General features: G+C 41.3%; 1 protein-coding gene across 1 annotated transcript in view; it reads right to left on the reverse strand.

The window, feature by feature from the left end:
* The window catches only part of LOC126187601 (calcium load-activated calcium channel), a 31405-nt gene that overhangs the window by 3661 nt on the left and 10144 nt on the right, over positions 1-17600 (reverse strand). The window lies entirely within an intron of this gene.

Raw genomic sequence — 17600 nt, forward strand, 5'->3', positions numbered from 1 at the left:
CCTCCCCTTGCGTCATCATCGTTTCTCTCCTGTTTTTCTGAAGTCAGCTATTCGCGGATATAGCACAGTAATTGAAGAGGATCTCCACTGCATTTAACAGCAAATTAATTGCTCTCTTGGGATTGGGTCCTACCTCGACATCTACATGGATACTCTGCAAATCACACTTAAGTGGCTGGCAGAGGGTTCATCGAACCACCTTCACAATAATTCTCTATTATTCCAATCCCGAAAAGCACATGGAAAAAATGAACACTTCTCTCAATGTTGGTCAGTGTCAACACAATACTTTTGCATTTGGAGGAGAAAGTCGGTGATTGAAATTTCGTGAGCCGCAACGAAAAATGCCTTCATTTTAATTACGTCCTGTCTCATGTCAGTGACACTCTCTCCCCTATTCCACGATAATACAAAATGTGCTCAATGCACTCAATTAATCCTACCTGGTAAAGATCCCACACAACACAGCAGTACTCTACAAGAGGATGGGCAAGCATAGTGTAGGCAGTCTCTTTAGTAGACTGTTACATTTTCTAAGTGTCCTGCCAATAAAACGCAGTCTTCGGTTTGCCTTCCCCACAACATTTTTGATGCATTCTTATCAATTTAAGTTGTTCATAATAATAATTCCTTGGTATTTCATTGAATTTACAGCCTTTAGATTTGACTGATTTATCGTGTAACTGTAGTTTAATTGATTCATTTTAGCACTCGTGTGGGTGACCTCATAGTTTTCATTATTTAGGGTCAATTGCCAATTTTTGCACCATACAGATATCTTTTCTAAATACACTCCTGGAAATGGAAAAAAGAACACATTGACACCGGTGTGTCAGACCCACCATACTTGCTCCGGACACTGCGAGAGGGCCGTACAAGCAATGATCACACGCACGGCACAGCGGACACACCAGGAACCACGGTGTTGGCCGTCGAATGGCGCTAGCTGCGCAGCATTTGTGCACCGCCGCCGTCAGTGTCAGCCAGTTTGCCGTGGCATACGGAGCTCCATCGCAGTCTTTAACACTGGTAGCATGCCGCGACAGCGTGGACGTGAACCGTATGTGCAGTTGACGGACTTTGAGCGAGGGCGTATAGTGGGCATGCGGGAGGCCGGGTGGACGTACCGCCGAATTGCTCAACATGTGGGGCGTGAGGTCTCCACAGTACATCGATGTTGTCGCCAGTGGTCGGCAGAAGGTGCACGTGCCCGTCGACCTGGGACCGGACCGCAGCGACGCACGGATGCACGCCAAGACCGTAGGATCCTACGCAGTGCCGTAGGGGACCGCACCGCCACTTCCCAGCAAATTAGGGACTCTGTTGCTCCTGGGGTATCGGCGAGGACCATTCGCAACCGTCTCCATGAAGCTGGGCTACGGTCCCGCACACCGTTAGGCCGTCTTCCGCTCACGCCCCAACATTGTGCAGCCCGCCTCCAGTGGTGTCGCGACAGGCGTGAGTGGAGGGACGAATGGAGACGTGTCGTCTTCAGCGATGAGAGTCGCTTCTGCCTTAGTGCCAATGATGGTCGTATGCGTGTTTGGCGCCGTGCAGGTGAGCGCCACAATCAGGACTGCATACGACCGAGGCACACAGGGCCAACACCTGGCATCATGGTGTGGGGAGCGATCTCCTACACTGGCCGTACACCACTGGTGATCGTCGAGGGGACACTGAATAGTGCACGGTACATCCAAACCGTCATCGAACCCAACGTTCTACCATTCCTAGACCGACAAGGGAACTTGCTGTTCCAACAGGACAATGCACGTCCGCATGTATCCCGTGCCACCCAACGTGCTCTAGAAGGTGTAAGTCAACTACCCTGGCCATCAAGATCTCCGGATCTGTCCCCCATTGAGCATGTTTGGGACTGGATGAAGCGTCGTCTCACGCGGTCTGCACGTCCAGCACGAATGCTGGTCCAACTGAGGCGCCAGGTGGAAATGGCATGGCAAGCCGTTCCACAGGACTACATCCAGCATCTCTACGATCGTCTCCATGGGAGAATAGCAGCCTGCATTGCTGCGAAAGATGGATATACACTGTACTAGTGCCGACATTGTGCATGCTCTGTTGCCTGTGCTTATGTGCCTGTGGTTCTGTCAGTGTGATCATGTGATGCATCTGACCCCAGGAATGTGTCAATAAAGTTTCCCCTTCCTGGGACAATGAATTCACGGTGTTCTTATTTCAATTTCCAGGAGTGTAGTTTTGCAATTTGTTTTGATCTTCTGATGACTTTACTACATGGTAAATGACAGTACCATCTGAAAACAACCTAAGATGGCTGCTCAGATTGTCTTCTAAATTGTTTATATAGTAAGGAACATAGAAGGCCTACAACACTATCTTGGGGAACAAGAGAAATCAATTTTGTTTTACTCAAAGACTGTCTGTCAATTGCTACAAACTGTGGCCTCTCTGACAGGAACAGAAATCCAGTCACATAATTGAGACAATATTCCATAAGCGCACAACTGCACTACAAGCCGCTTGTAAGGTACAGCGACAAAGCCTTCTGGAAATCTAGAAATCAACTGTCAATAGCACTCAACACTTTGTGTGCAAAAGAGCTAACTGTGTTTCACAAGAATGATGTTTTCTAAATTCGTGTTGACCATGTATCAATAGACCATTCTCTTTGAGGTAATTCATAATGTTCGAACTCGATATACACTCCTGGAAATTGAAATAAGAACACCGTGAATTCATTGTCCCAGGAAGGGGAAACTTTATTGACACATTCCTGGGGTCAGATGCATCACATGATCACACTGACAGAACCACAGGCACATAGACACAGGCAACAGAGCATGCACAATGTTGGCACTAGTACAGTGTAAATCCACCTTTCGCAGCAATGCAGGCTGCTATTCTCCCATGGAGATGATCGTAGAGATGCTGGATGTAGTCCTGTGGAACGGCTTGCCATGCCATTTCCACCTGGCGCCTCAGTTGGACCAGCGTTCGTGCTGGACGTGCAGACCGCGTGAGACGACGCTTCATCCAGTCCCAAACATGCTCAATGGGGGACAGATCCGGAGATCTTGCTGGCCAGGGTAGTTGACTTACACCTTCTAGAGCACGTTGGGTGGCACGGGATACATGCGGACGTGCATTGTCCTGTTGGAACAGCAAGTTCCCTTGCCGGTCTAGGAATGGTAGAACGTTGGGTTCGATGACGGTTTGGATGTACCGTGCACTATTCAGTGTCCTCTCGACGATCACCAGTGGTGTACGGCCAGTGTAGGAGATCGCTCCCCACACCATGATGCCGGGTGTTGGCCCTGTGTGCCTCGGTCGTATGCAGTCCTGATTGTGGCGCTCACCTGCACGGCGCCAAACACGCATACGACCATCATTGGCACTAAGGCAGAAGCGACTCTCATCGCTGAAGACGACACGTCTCCATTCGTCCCTCCACTCACGCCTGTCGCGACACCACTGGAGGCGGGCTGCACGATGTTGGGGCGTGAGCGGAAGACGGCCTAACGGTGTGCGGGACCGTAACCCAGCTTCATGGAGACGGTTGCGAATGGTCCTCGCCGAGCAACAGTGTCCCTAATTTGCTGGGAAGTGGCGGTGCGGTCCCCTATGGCACTGCGTAGGATCCTACGGTCTTGGCGTGCATCCGTGCGTCGCTGCGGTCCGGTCCCAGGTCGACGGGCACGTGCACCTTCCGCCGACCACTGGCGACAACATCGATGTACTGTGGAGACCTCACGCCCCACGTGTTGAGCAATTCGGCGGTACGTCCACCCGGCCTCCCGCATGCCCACTATACGCCCTCGCTCAAAGTCCGTCAACTGCACATAAGGTTCACGTCCACGCTGTCGCAGCATGCTACCAGTGTTAAAGACTGCGATGGAGCTCCGTATGCCACGGCAAACTGGCTGACACTGACGGCGGCGGTGCACAAATGCTGCGCAGCTAGCGCCATTCGACGGCCAACACCGCGGTTCCTGGTGTGTCCGCTGGGCCGTGCGTGTGATCATTGCTTGTACAGCCCTCTCGCAGTGTCCGGAGCAAGTATGGTGGGTCTGACACACCGGTGTCAATGTGTTCTTTTTTCCATTTCCAGGAGTGTACGTTACGTTGATGTTAATTATATGGGCTTGTAATTTACCTTTCTTGAATACTGGTGTGACCTGTGCAACTTTCTAGTCTTTGAGCACAGATCTTTCGTTAGAGGGTAGTATATGATAGTTAAGCATGGAGCTATTGCACCAGCATACTCTGAAGGGAAACTTATTGGTATACAGTCTAGACCAAAAGACTTGCTTCTATAAAGTGATTTAAGTTGCTTCACTCCTCCAAGGATACCTGCTTCTAAGTTATTCATGTTGGCAGCCGTTCTTGATTCACGAGTGATTTAGAGATAAGGACAGGAAAATTCTGTGAACAATAACGCGAAATTGGCAATGTTGAGCAAAATAACGTTAAATTTGCAATTTCATGATGTATTGCGAAATTTTTAATTCTGCTGTATGCAAATGTTATAAATCTGAGGACAGTAGTTCACTATTATTCATAATTGATAGTAACTGAATGTTAAAACTGCATTTTGACTTCTAATCCTCTCAAGACTGAGGATTGAGTATATCTTAAACTGAAACTTCCTGGCAGATTAAATCTGTGTGCCCCACCGAAACTTGAACTCGGGACCTTTGCCTTTCGCGGGCGCAGGCGCGTGCTCTACCATCTGAGCTACCGAAGCACGATTCACGCCCAGTCCTCACAGCTTTACTTCTGCCAGTATCTCGTCTCCTACCTTCCAAACTTTACAGAAGAACTCCTGCGAACCTTGCAGAACTAGCACTCCTGAAAGAAAGGATACTGCGGAGACATGGCTTAGCCACAGCCTGGGGGATGTTTCCAGAATGAGATTTTCACTCTGCAGCGGAGTGTGCGCTGATATGAAACTTCCTGGCAGATTAAAACTGTGTGCCCGACTGTAACTCGAACTCGGGACCTTTGCCTTTCGCGGGCAAGTGCTCTACCAACTGAGCTACCCAAGCACGACTCACGCACCGTCCTCACAGCTTTACTTCAGCCAGTACCTCGTCTCCTACCTTCCAAACTTTTAATCTGCCAATTAATTGGGAAAATTGCAGTTTTGTTAGTGGTGAGCATGACAAGACATCCTTATCTGAGTTTGGCTGAAAATGATACCAAATGTGGCAATAAAAAGACAGGATTTGGCAAAAACTACACCACATTTGGCAATCAAATAACAACAAATTTGGCAAAAGTGTTAACTAATTTGCAAAAATAAATGATTCTAACAAAAATAGCACCAATTTTGTCAAAAAAATTGTATTTGGCCATAAAATAAAACGATTTTTTTCCTGTCCCTTTTTTTAAGATGTTGCTTGAGAAAATTCAGGTTAAATATTTCTGAAGTTGTTAGATACTGCATCTTTAAACACTTGGACGGAGAAGTTTCCACATTGAATTCTGTCAGTAAATGCTATGAATATGCAGTTCCAATCAAAAGCAGTATTTAATATTATAAATTGTGATGAAACAAAGCTGAAACATGGCTATTCTCAGAAGAAATTCTCCCAGCAAACCACAACATAGAGTGTGTGTGTGTGCACACAGAGATGGTGTGCACGATCTCTCTGAATACCTCTACAAGTGTATAAAAATCAAATATGGATGGGATGCTGCTTCATAATTACAATGAACCAGCTCACAGCATGGTGAAAACTAAATCTCTTGAGTAATTTCGCATCTAAACTCTTCCTCATCTATCCTATAGCTCTGATCTAACTGTGTTGTTCTTTCTTGTTCCCACAGCAATAAAAACCACCTGTAAATATCAATTTGAGTCTCCTGCAGCAGCCAAGGCTGTGAAAATAGTGACATCATATTGTTACATAACTTAAACAATGAAAAATCCATGATGGAATGTAACAACATTATAAAAAGTAAGTTGCTACTCACCATATAGCGGAGATGGGAGATGCTAAGTTGTAGAAAGGCACAACAAAAAGACTGTCAACAAATAAGCTTTTGGACAGCAAGGCCTTCATCAAAAATAGACAACACACACACACACACCACTGCCGTCTCTGGCAACTGAAGCCACACCAAGTGTGTGTGGCTTCAGTTGCCAGAGACTGCAGTCATGTGTGAGAGTGTGTTTGCATATGTGTGTGTGTGTGTGTGTGTGTGTGTGTGTGTGTGTGTGTGTGTGTGTGTCGCCTTTTTGACAAAGACCCTGCTGGCCGAAAGCTTATTTGTTGACAGTCTTTTTGTTGGGCCTATTTGAGACTCAGCATCTCCACTATATGGTGAGTAGTAACTTTCCTTTTCATAATATTGTCACATAAGCAGTGTATACAAAGCAGCGGATACAAATAAAACCATTCGTTATAAAACAGAAGTGGCACCAAGTAACTGCTACCATTCAGGAAAGCTTGCTTTTAAGCTATCAGAAACATCCAGCTACCACTTGAGTAGGTTAGGTTGAAGACTGTGAACAATAATTTAAGAAACACTAGTCTGACACCATTCATAGACAATTTCTGTGAATATGATTCACACAACAACGACAGGGATGGGTACATTTTCTACTTATCACCATTGAAGAAGCAATACACACAATTGCATTTTCTAATTTTCTGGATTCCAATCAGCTGACATACTTGATTCACTGCACCTGCTATTACCTAAGTAACATTGAATTTTGAATTCTTTACAATCAAAACACATCTCAAGAATACCACATACAAGATCTGTTCAAAAAAATCCGGAACTTTGTCCACAAAATTTTTCTACGCTTACCTTTTACTTATAGTGCATAGTCTCCTTCGAAATACTCTCCTCCACAATTGATACATTGCTCTCAATAATGTTTCCATTTCCAGAAGCAGTCTTAGTATGCCTCTTGCCAGATTGTGTGAAGCCCTGTCTGCACTACCATTGCATATCTTCACCATTTCATTTCAATGGGGTTGTCAACGTTGGAAATAAAGTCCACAGGGGCAATCTCTGGAGAACACGGAGGATGAGGCAGCACTGTGTGTGTGTGTTTTTTTTTTTTTTTTTTTTTTTTTTTTTTAAGCGATAGTCTTGCACCAACAACCAACAGGGATGAATGTGCGGGTGCGTTATTGCGATGCGAGAGTCATGAATTGTCTCACCACATTTCAGGCCATTTCCTTCTCACGTATTCTCTCAGATGTCGCAACATGTCCCGATAGTAGCATTAGTAACAGTTTGTTACTGTGGCATGAATTCGTGATGTACTAATCCTTCAAAGTCAAAGAAAACTATCAACATGACTTTGACATTTGACCTGACCTGACAAGCTTTTTTTTGCCCTTGGAGAATCTTTCATGACCCATTGTGAAGACTGAACCTTGGTCTCAACATCATAACTGTAGACCCATGTCTCATCAACAGTTATGATTCTCTTAAGGAACATCTTGTTCTCGTTTGTGTGATCCAAAAGCTCTTCACAGATTACAAGGTGAAGGTCTTTCTGGTCTTGACCCGTGAGCTGTCGGACGAACTTGGCGGTAACACAACGCATTCCAAGATGCCGTGTCAGGATTTCAGGACATGAACCTACTGAAATGTTACATTCTTCTGCAATCTCTCAGAGACCGTCAGTCCTCAATTGGTATGCACAATTTCATTGATGTTTCTGACATGAGCATTGTCGGTAGATGACGAAGGGCATTCTGAACGAGGGTAACCTTTAATTTCTGTCCGGCCATTTTCAAACTGGGTGAACCACTTGTACCACTGAGTATGCCTTAAGCACTCACCACTGTAGGCTACCTGAATCATTTGGTGTGCCTCTGTAAAGGTTTCACAGAAAATTTAATACAGACACATTGCTCCTCTAACTCTGCCATTTCGAAATTCGCAAACTGTGCAACACAACATACTACTTAATATAGCATTTTACAATAACTAACAGATATACAACAATGAAACTTCCAGCAGTTGCATATGAAACGCAGTTGCACATGTCAACCGAATTTCGCTCCAACACTCCACTGGCACAAAATTACGAATGTTATGGAATTTTTTGAACAGACCTCATACATCAAACAAGGTAAAATGAAGATGTTAATTCCCCAATACTGTAGAAGAATGAAAGAACACGTAACTAGAGCTGGAAGCTCTGTGAGGATGTTTGTAAGCAATGCTGTTGTCTAGAGGACAGTTGCATAACCCAGAAGGCTGAAGCAAAATTCAGGAAAGCCTGCAGGTGATCAACAATTGATGCAATGGCTGACAGCTATCAATCACTCTAAAACCTTCCATACACTACATACATGTGAACAACAATTTCATTCTCAGTAAAATGATCATCTTATGTACCATTTCTTCAACAACAATATGTCCTACTTTTCATGACTTCTGAAAGTGAACAACATGTGTACAAATTCCATAGGATGCAGAAATGAACGCAGCAAACAATTGCAGCTGCAATCAATTGTAACACTGATGCCCTGTACGATATATTTCAGACTAAAATGAGCTGTTGCCATAAAGTACGTATTGAATTTGTGACAAATCATTTCGGTTAAGTTATTACAATAATGTAAAATCTGAGCAGGACATAAGGAATAGAATACCCAAGATAACCACTCTCTGTACGGAGGCATTATTGAACAGTGAACAGACTCTCACAAGATACTGAGAATTGTAATCTAGCTTACAGACACTCAAAGCCATAACATTATGTCACTCATAAAACAGCTCCTTCCAAAGAATAATCATGCCTTCAGGAAAAGTAACTCACATTACAGCTTGACAATATTATGAAAAGAATAGACAGTTGCTACTCACCACATAGCAGAGTTGCCGAGTTGCACTATGAGCACAATAAAAAGGTGTCAAACAAAGCTTTCAGCCAAACAGCCTTCATCAGAATTAGACAACACACACACACACACACACACACACACACACACACACACACACACAAATACAAATACAACTCACACACATATGACCACAGTCTCATGCTGCCAAGGCCTGGTGTGTGTGTGTGTGTGTGTGTGTGTGTGTGTGTGTTTTGTCTAATTATGATGAAGGTCGGTTTAGCCGAAAGCTTCATTTCACAGTCTTTTTGTTATGCCCCTCTCTGAATCTCCACTCTATGGTGAATAGCAACTATCCTTGTCATTATATTGTCATTATTCCATCCTGGATTTTCCACTGTTTTATTTTGTTTCACGTTAATGCTTTATTAACATAAAATATCTGGACAACAGTAAACACAGAAGACCAGGCAGACTCAGCATGTCTACATTTTTGACTGGTGTTTGAAACTGTACCACACTACCACTAATTACAACAGATTCACAAATATCCAACTGTTTCAGTGAATTTTGACTGACAGAATCAAGAATGTTGTATAGAGCAGCAAATGTTCAACACAAACACAAGCAACAAGTGTTGCTCCGAAGAAGTTTAATAAGACCACTAATGTTCCCTACACAAGCAAACAATTTATCAGATATGGTCACTCAATTGGAAAATACCAATGTTAGACAATCACATGGAAAAATTTAAAAAAAATGACAAAACCTTCAATTCATGTACAGAATGGAAAAATAACCTTATAGTACTATATCACAACATTAGTGTTAAATATTTTGAGCCTATAATATTTAAATATCTAGGGATAATACTACAACATGATATTAAATGAGACAAACATGTGAAATAAGTAATAGATGTGGCGATTTACGATTTAGGTTTTATTTGGGGATATGTGTGCTACATCCGTAAGGAAATCACACACTATATGCTAGTGCAACCAATTCCAGATGACTATGCCAATGTTTGTTGTTCTAGTCCTGCAGGCATGGCAACAGGGAATTTTCAAGGATTCGCTGCTACAATCTTAACAAACAAGTACAGCCCCTATGAAGGTGTAAATGGTGATCACCTGAATGGGCATCTTTAAAAGACAAGATATCACAGAACCACTATTCAAGGAAGACTATAGCAATTCTACTATATCCATAATATAACTCTTTAAATTAAGGCTGAGAGAGATTAGATCACATAATGTGGCATATAGACAAATTTTCCCCTAACTACAAACAGAATCAGTAAATTTAGCATAATGTGCCTTCCTCCCAAGGACTTGTGGAGTACAGATGTAGATATATTATCAGAGCCAGTTTAAAGTCTCGAACTATTTTCTATTCACTGGGTATCAAAGGAAGAAACGAAATACAGAGAGAAGTCAGGCAACACTTCGGTAATTATAGAAATAGCTGAGACTGAAAAGGACGGAGCATGTTCCTGTGGAATGTTTCGTAAGTGTTTCAGGGAAATTGTATGAAACCCCTACCTGAGCCAGGAATTTAAGCCTGTAAAAACTGAGTTCAGAATCCAAACAAAAAGGTTTGGGGTTAAATCCTAAGCAATCTGATTTTTTCTGTCACTTCTAGAACAACTATTTTGCTGAGTTTCACTACGGCATTTTACTTTCTGGAATTCATCTCCCTATGAGAGTAGTCAGACACTGGTAATACTTCTATTTCCCACAGAGTGTGAAAGTATGAACTGGAGGGATAAGAGGAGACAAGAAGCAAGATTACAGCCTCACTGAATTGGTAGAATGCATAATTCCCTTGATGCTTATGAGAAATTTGTCTTTCAGCAATAGGCTCTCAGTTAGTGTCACAGAGTGGTAGAGCACAATAGTAGAATATGCACAATTGGTTTCCATAAGTTATTTTTCTGCATGCTGGAAATTTACACACTGCAAAATAGCAAAGTGACTTAAATTTAATTTAAAAAAATCAACAACATTATACTATATCATTATTCACGGTACAAGAGAGCCACAGATAAAACAAAAACATTTCTCTTCTTTTCTGCATATTCTACCAGTGCTTAATTTAGTATGGTCTATGGCATAAAAGGAGCTGTTCACAGAAATGACTTCCTGTTAGATTAAAAATGTCCTTTGTGACTGTCAAACGCACAAACGGATTACAGGTAAAAACAAACACTGGTATGCAACACTTGGATGTGTCACTTGCAAGGAACATAACTTGACAAAATTAACACCGTACATAGAAAAAACTGCTACGGTATAGTACAGAAGGTAACTGAAAGAAATATGCAATAAGATGAATAGAAATGATACTTTTATTCAAAGACAATAATTACACTTAAGTCACAGTGATTTACAATGGTCCACTGGACAATACAAATGGTGGGATATGGTTCTTCATAGGGCGCGCGATCACCACAGATGGCAATGCATGCTTTGCAACATGCTTCCATGCTGGTCACAAGGCTGGTAAGGTGTTCTTGTGGTGGTGTGTTCATTCCTCCACCAGCATAGTCGACAACTACTGGATGGTCACTGGAGCATGTAGACATTGATGCGCTGCAATAAGTCTCCCCAATGCATCCCACAAGTGCGTGATGTAATTTAAATTAGCGTAACAGACAGGCCAGTTCATTTACTAATGTCCTCTCATTCCAAGAGCTCCTCCACCTGTGCTGTACGATGCAGTCACCCGATGTTACTCATAAAACTGAATTCAGAGCCAAATGCACCACTGAAAAGATGCATGTGGGGAAGCAGTTACAGTGTCACAACAACATCGACCAGTAAGTGTACCATGTTAAAAGATTTGGAAGTCAGTAGGCCCATGCAACACTGTGCATCCCTACAAAATAACACTTAGACCACCAAAAGATCATGTCTGACAATGTTCCTGGGTTAACTACGTGTTCCCCCTCTCGCTATTTGAGGCCTCATCAAGAATCATTACTCACAAGGAGACCACACGGCAACTGGACCTTTGTGATTTTTTTATATTTATGGTAAGTGAAGTCCAAAATTCAAGTTTCTGTTTCCCAAAGCAGTTTGATGCAACTCTCAAAAATTCTAAATAAAATTGACTTTAAAGTTTTCTGAGTGTCTTTAATATTATAAAGTACTGTTGGCATTTTGACAGGCAATGTGGTGCTGCAGTAGAATGCTCACCTACCATGTTGGCGGCCTAGGTTCGATTCTTAGCCAATGTGAATTTTTAAACAAAGGTAAATGTTCTATGGGAATTTCCGTGAAGCATATAATACATAAAGATGAAAACGCGAGACTAGAAACTGTAGGTTCCAGTCTTGTTTTGGTCATTATTTCCCCCCCCCCCCCCCCTCTCTCCACTCATTTCAAATACCTTCATCATTTAAATATAAAATTCTTCGAATATATATTAACACATATCTAATTGTAATTTTTATGAAAAATGCATTTCTTATTTATGATTACATATGGCTCTAACAATCAAGTTTACATTCTAAATATAAATTCTTAATTCCCAATCTTTTATAGATTGTTTTAAAAAAAAACATTACAAATTGAACTTCTTTGTCTTTATACATTTCAAGCTTCACAGAAATTTTTGTGGAACATGCACCTTTGTTTAAAAATTCATCACAGTCAGAAATTGAACTTGGACCGCTTATGTGGCAGGCAAACGTTCTGCCTGAGCGACCACTTCACGCCAAACTCTCAGAAAACTTCAAAATCGATTTTCTCAGGAATTTTTGAAAGACAACTGCCTTGCGAGATTCATGTTTGAGTGCTGAACTTCACGTACCATAAATATAAAAAATCACCAAATTCCAACTCCCATGTGATTTTCTTTTCAGACAATCTCTTATATGCTCTTGACACCTTTGAAATCGGTGCCACCAATGTGCAGGTGTCAATGGAACACCACAAACTGGTTATTAGACAAAAACGTCACTCTCATGTACTCAATGTGCACAGTGGATTGCATGCCTTGCAATCCTGTTAAATGTGACAGCAACTGCATCCACTGTTTAATGTGGATCCCTTCTTGCATACTGCACAATGTAGCAGTCATCTACTGCTTGGTTGACTGCAGTTGACCACCTCCTCTTCTTTGAGCAGCAGTGCCTGTGGTTTGGAATCCTCCCCATGCATGTGAAACAATGCTGTCAGCAATACCACACTCCTGAGCTGTACTCATCACACTTCGCCCTTCTTCCAGTTTCCCATTGATTCCTCCCCATGTGAACTCGTACAAATGTTGTCTCTGGGCCACGCTGTTACAAAGAACACTACCACAGTGCCATACATGCTTGAAGATTGTCGCACATTGTCTTTTCTCATTCATTCAGTTGCCTAATGTCATGGGGCCAGCCCCACATGGCACTATCGTAACTTTGACTAGATGCCATGTGACATCCAGATTTATGTGCACGACTGGTAGACCTCTGGCAACAGCTCTCACACTTTCATTCATTTCCACTAAGTTATTAATGTGTTGTATTACTTAACCAATCTCTTCCTTTAAGTTCTGCAGGGCAGTGCATTTTCACAGTTTGTATTTGGCCAGTCAATACCCTTTACAGAAGTAATTAACTATTCACAAAAATTATGACATATGGTATTAATGAATGAAGATCTCATAAACACATGAACTGTTGATTTTCCCAAACAGACAATTACGAAAAAGGACCAAGTTTCTGAACTTAGCTTGTCGAGGAGCCACAAGAAATCATTTCTTCCAGTTCAAACATTCATCAGTAAGTTCACCAAGATATTTGGAGCAGTCTATGCTACCCTCTGACTCCTATTCATGTATTACATTACAACTCATTTTGTCATGCAGAATTAAATATATTTTCTATGCTGAGAGTTCGGTATCCCTACTGTATTTCTGAAGGCATTTTAAACTGACAATCATGCAAGACCATTCATACATTCCTTTTTTTCTCCCTTTTGTTGTCTGTTTCAATGGTGAATCAAAGAATTACTGGAGCAGTATACAGTGTAGTCCATTTGTTATTCGTAACTTAAAGGAAAGCAGAAGTCGACATACGAATTTACAATTTCTAAGCTGTGACAGTGTCTTAAGGCCCATGATTCTTATAATTTTTAAACAGATTTTTCACCACCTAGATCATAAAGGTTATTTCTCTTTATTACAACATTTCTGTAGAACAAAAATCTCTTCTGTAAAAGTCAGCAAGGATTCCACGAACAGAGATCTCGCAAAATTAAGCTCACTCTGCTTGTGCAAGAGATCCTAAACACTGTAGACAAAGGTGTCTAGGTTGATCAAATGTTCCTTGACATTCAGAAGGCATTCAACACAGTTCCACATTGCCACGCTGCCATATAGCGAACAAAGCACAAGTTTACTGTGTATCAGACTAAATTTGTGATTGAAGTTAGGACCTCCTTGCAGACAGAACTCAACGTCATTCTTAACTGAATAAAATCAGTAAATATAAAGGTAATTTTGGTAGTATCCCTATGCAATGATATAGAGCCATTACTGTTTACAGTTTATATTAATGGTCCAACAGATAATGCTTAAAACTCCATAAGGCCATTTGCAGATGACGCTGTTTCTTTAGGACGGTCACAATGCCACAAGATGAGGAAAACAAGATGACCTGTAGAGGATCGACAACTGGTGCAAGGACTGGCAGTTGACTCTGAATATAAATGAATGTAATGCACTGTGAGTAAATAGGCAAACAGATCTACTATTGTTCAGTTGCACTACTGATGATAAATCATTATAAACCGTAACTACTGTAAAATACCTAGGAATAACCATCCAGAGCACCCTTTGGAAACACCACATAAACAGTTGGGCTCAGACTCACTGGGAAAATCTTAAGGAAATATAATTCATTAATAAAAGAAGTGGCTTACAAAGCACTTGTTTGCTGGTTCTAGTGTTTTTCTCATCAGTCCGGGACACTTTTCCAGATTAGGATTAATAGAAGGTGTACAAAAGATCGAAGGAAGAGCAGCACATTTTGCCACCAGATTTTTTAGTCTGCACAAGAGCATTACAGGGATGCTCAGCAAACTAAAACAGTGACAGATTCTGCAAGAGAGGCACTGCACATCAGACAGGTTTGCTGTTGAAAATGCAAGAGGAGTCAGCAAAATTTCCTCCCATATGTATTTCGTAAAACGACCACGACGAAATAAAAAGAAAGTTGCAAATTAGAGATCATAATAAGGTTTATCTACAATCACTGTTCCCAATGTCATTCATTAATGAAACATGAAAGGAAGAGGGAGAAGAAAATGTGGTACCAGAAGTACCCTCCACCACACACACTGTCAAATGGCCTGCTTTGTGCAAATGCAGATGTTAAGATCAGTTCCAGTTAATTTTCATAAGTATCTTCAGATCTGGTGACCCATGTAACAGTTAACCTCAGTCTGTGTCAATGTCAAAAGTGTATAATGTCTTGCTAATTCATAAAGCTTTGAGCAGGTTATTTTCCAAGTTTCTTTTTATTTAATCAAAATAAATTGCTTCAAACTCCAGGACAGCTTACTTTGTCAAATCAGCAGAGAGTAGGTTGGCATGATTGTGCAGCAGCAACACTTGATACCATCTTCTTGGTTGTGTTTCTTAAATTGTAACTACAAAATGTGCTAGATGCTGACAACAAATCTCAGTTGTGACTATCACACCTCTGGGAAGCAATTTCTAGTACTCATTATCATCTTTGTGCCACGAGATGCATAACAACGTCTGTTGCGGGTGTACACTGGTCTCTGCATGGAGAGATGATTTCTGCTGAGGCTCAGAAATTGATTTTTTCTGTTGAAGTTAACTTAAATGCACCATAGCTCATCATCAATAATGACACTGGGTAGGAACACTTGTTCTTCAGAAGCAAAAATGCAGGTATGGCAGTACCCATACACCTAACTTTCGGATCGGGGCTACTGAGTGGACACAGGTGATAAATGGTCACAGTTCACACCTGCCAATTACTGAGTACACTGATATGGTCATAACAGACTGAAAATTTAAATGGTCATAACAGACTGAAAATTTAAATGGTCTTATTCAAAGCACACTGATCTCCCTTAAGTCTTCCTGAATGCAGAGAATCACTCACATCAAAACTACCAACGAGAAAACCACTTTTTGGCTTGATTTAAACAATGGTACTCTTTGCATACACAGCACAAATAGTTCCAGCTGCCTCTATCAAAATTAAAGCAAACAATGTTTCTCCAGCAAACACACTATTTTCTATTGATCGTGACACTTGTTAGTTTCAAATTTGCAAAATTCCATATGTATAATCTCATCAATAATACTAGCACTTCAAGAAAACTAAAGTCAATAAATACATTTTTAACAACCCTCATACTCAAAGCCTTCAGGTAAATTTCAATATGATGACAAATTGGGTGTTCCTCACTCGCAACCTGCACCCAATTAATACATCAATAGTGTTCTGCAGTGTTAACTGGGTTTGTTGTGAATATTTTGCACTGAAACTCACACTACAAAAATAAATAATTTTATGCTTGCTAAAGTATGAGATACAGCACATGCTGTAGATTGTACGTACAAGGTGCAATGAGACGGAAAACCTCAGGTGGTGATGAGCCACCTTCAGCTGCTTCATTGAGGGCCAGGCAAAAAATTTCTGGAATGAATCACTATTACTAGTTCAACATTAACCACAGTTTCACTTGTGTAAACTTGCCATTAATTGTAATTAGCACAAGATTACATCCGAAGATCAAAGACATTTTGCTGTAAAAAGTTCTAACATTCTAGGAATCAATAATTCTCTTCAAATATTATGGCTGAATGCCTCCCTTCCAATGTCAAGGCAAGCTAGCAGCTGACACATGAGTAAAATTTGTACTTATTTGTTCCTTGAGAAGCTACAACATTCTGATGTTTCACCCCAAACTTTTTGTAATAATGTTGACCTGTTGAACCTGCAGCTTCTTTTAGAAACCAAAGAAAATTATTTTCAGCTAAAGTGCAATTATGGTGTACCAGGCTCTTCCACTACATGCTCTGTTGGCAATCTGTTTCTTTTGGTCACAGCCAATAAGATGGTAGTATGAGGTAGCCAATCAGAATCGATGAATCTAACAATTTCCTTCGACAGAAGGTACAAACTAATTAAATTTGTTTTTGATATGGAAAGCAAGAAGAAAAGCAAATATGCTGTCAGAATGAACTGTAGTGTAGACCAAGGCCTAAATTAGGTTGGAATGTGATAATTTGATAGTGAGCTGGCAAAGCCAATAAATGTGAATAGAAGCAAACTAGATGCACTGACAAACTGGCCTGTAGTGACGCCTGAGGCCGAAGTTAGAAAGGACTGTGACAATTCTGTTGTGACTTGGCAAAGCCAACAAATCTCACCAGGAAAACATGATTGCTATAATAGACAACATGTAGCTTAGCCTGAGGTGTAAGTTCATCATTGCAATAACATATTTGTTTGCGTTATTTCTGATTTTGGTGAAAAGTCTCACAATGTGGTTAAAGTTTCACCTAATAGAGGAACATCCCAGCTAACTTTATTTAAGAACCACAGGAACTTATGAATGAGCATTCTGACTGACTACTGACAAGAGACTAATGATTCATCATGATTACTTCCCATCATTCACCATGCATATAGCCAACTGCAGCTGTCCCACTAATATTTATTTGTTTCTTGTAGCGGAGGTGAGTTATTACCTGATGACAGTCAGATATGCTGAAAACCTGCTCATAATAAATAACATCTGTTTATCACCATAACAAATGTCAAATTACAAT

The sequence above is a fragment of the Schistocerca cancellata genome, chromosome 5 (assembly GCF_023864275.1).
Source record: "Schistocerca cancellata isolate TAMUIC-IGC-003103 chromosome 5, iqSchCanc2.1, whole genome shotgun sequence".
NCBI classification, from domain to species: Eukaryota; Metazoa; Arthropoda; class Insecta; order Orthoptera; family Acrididae; genus Schistocerca; species Schistocerca cancellata.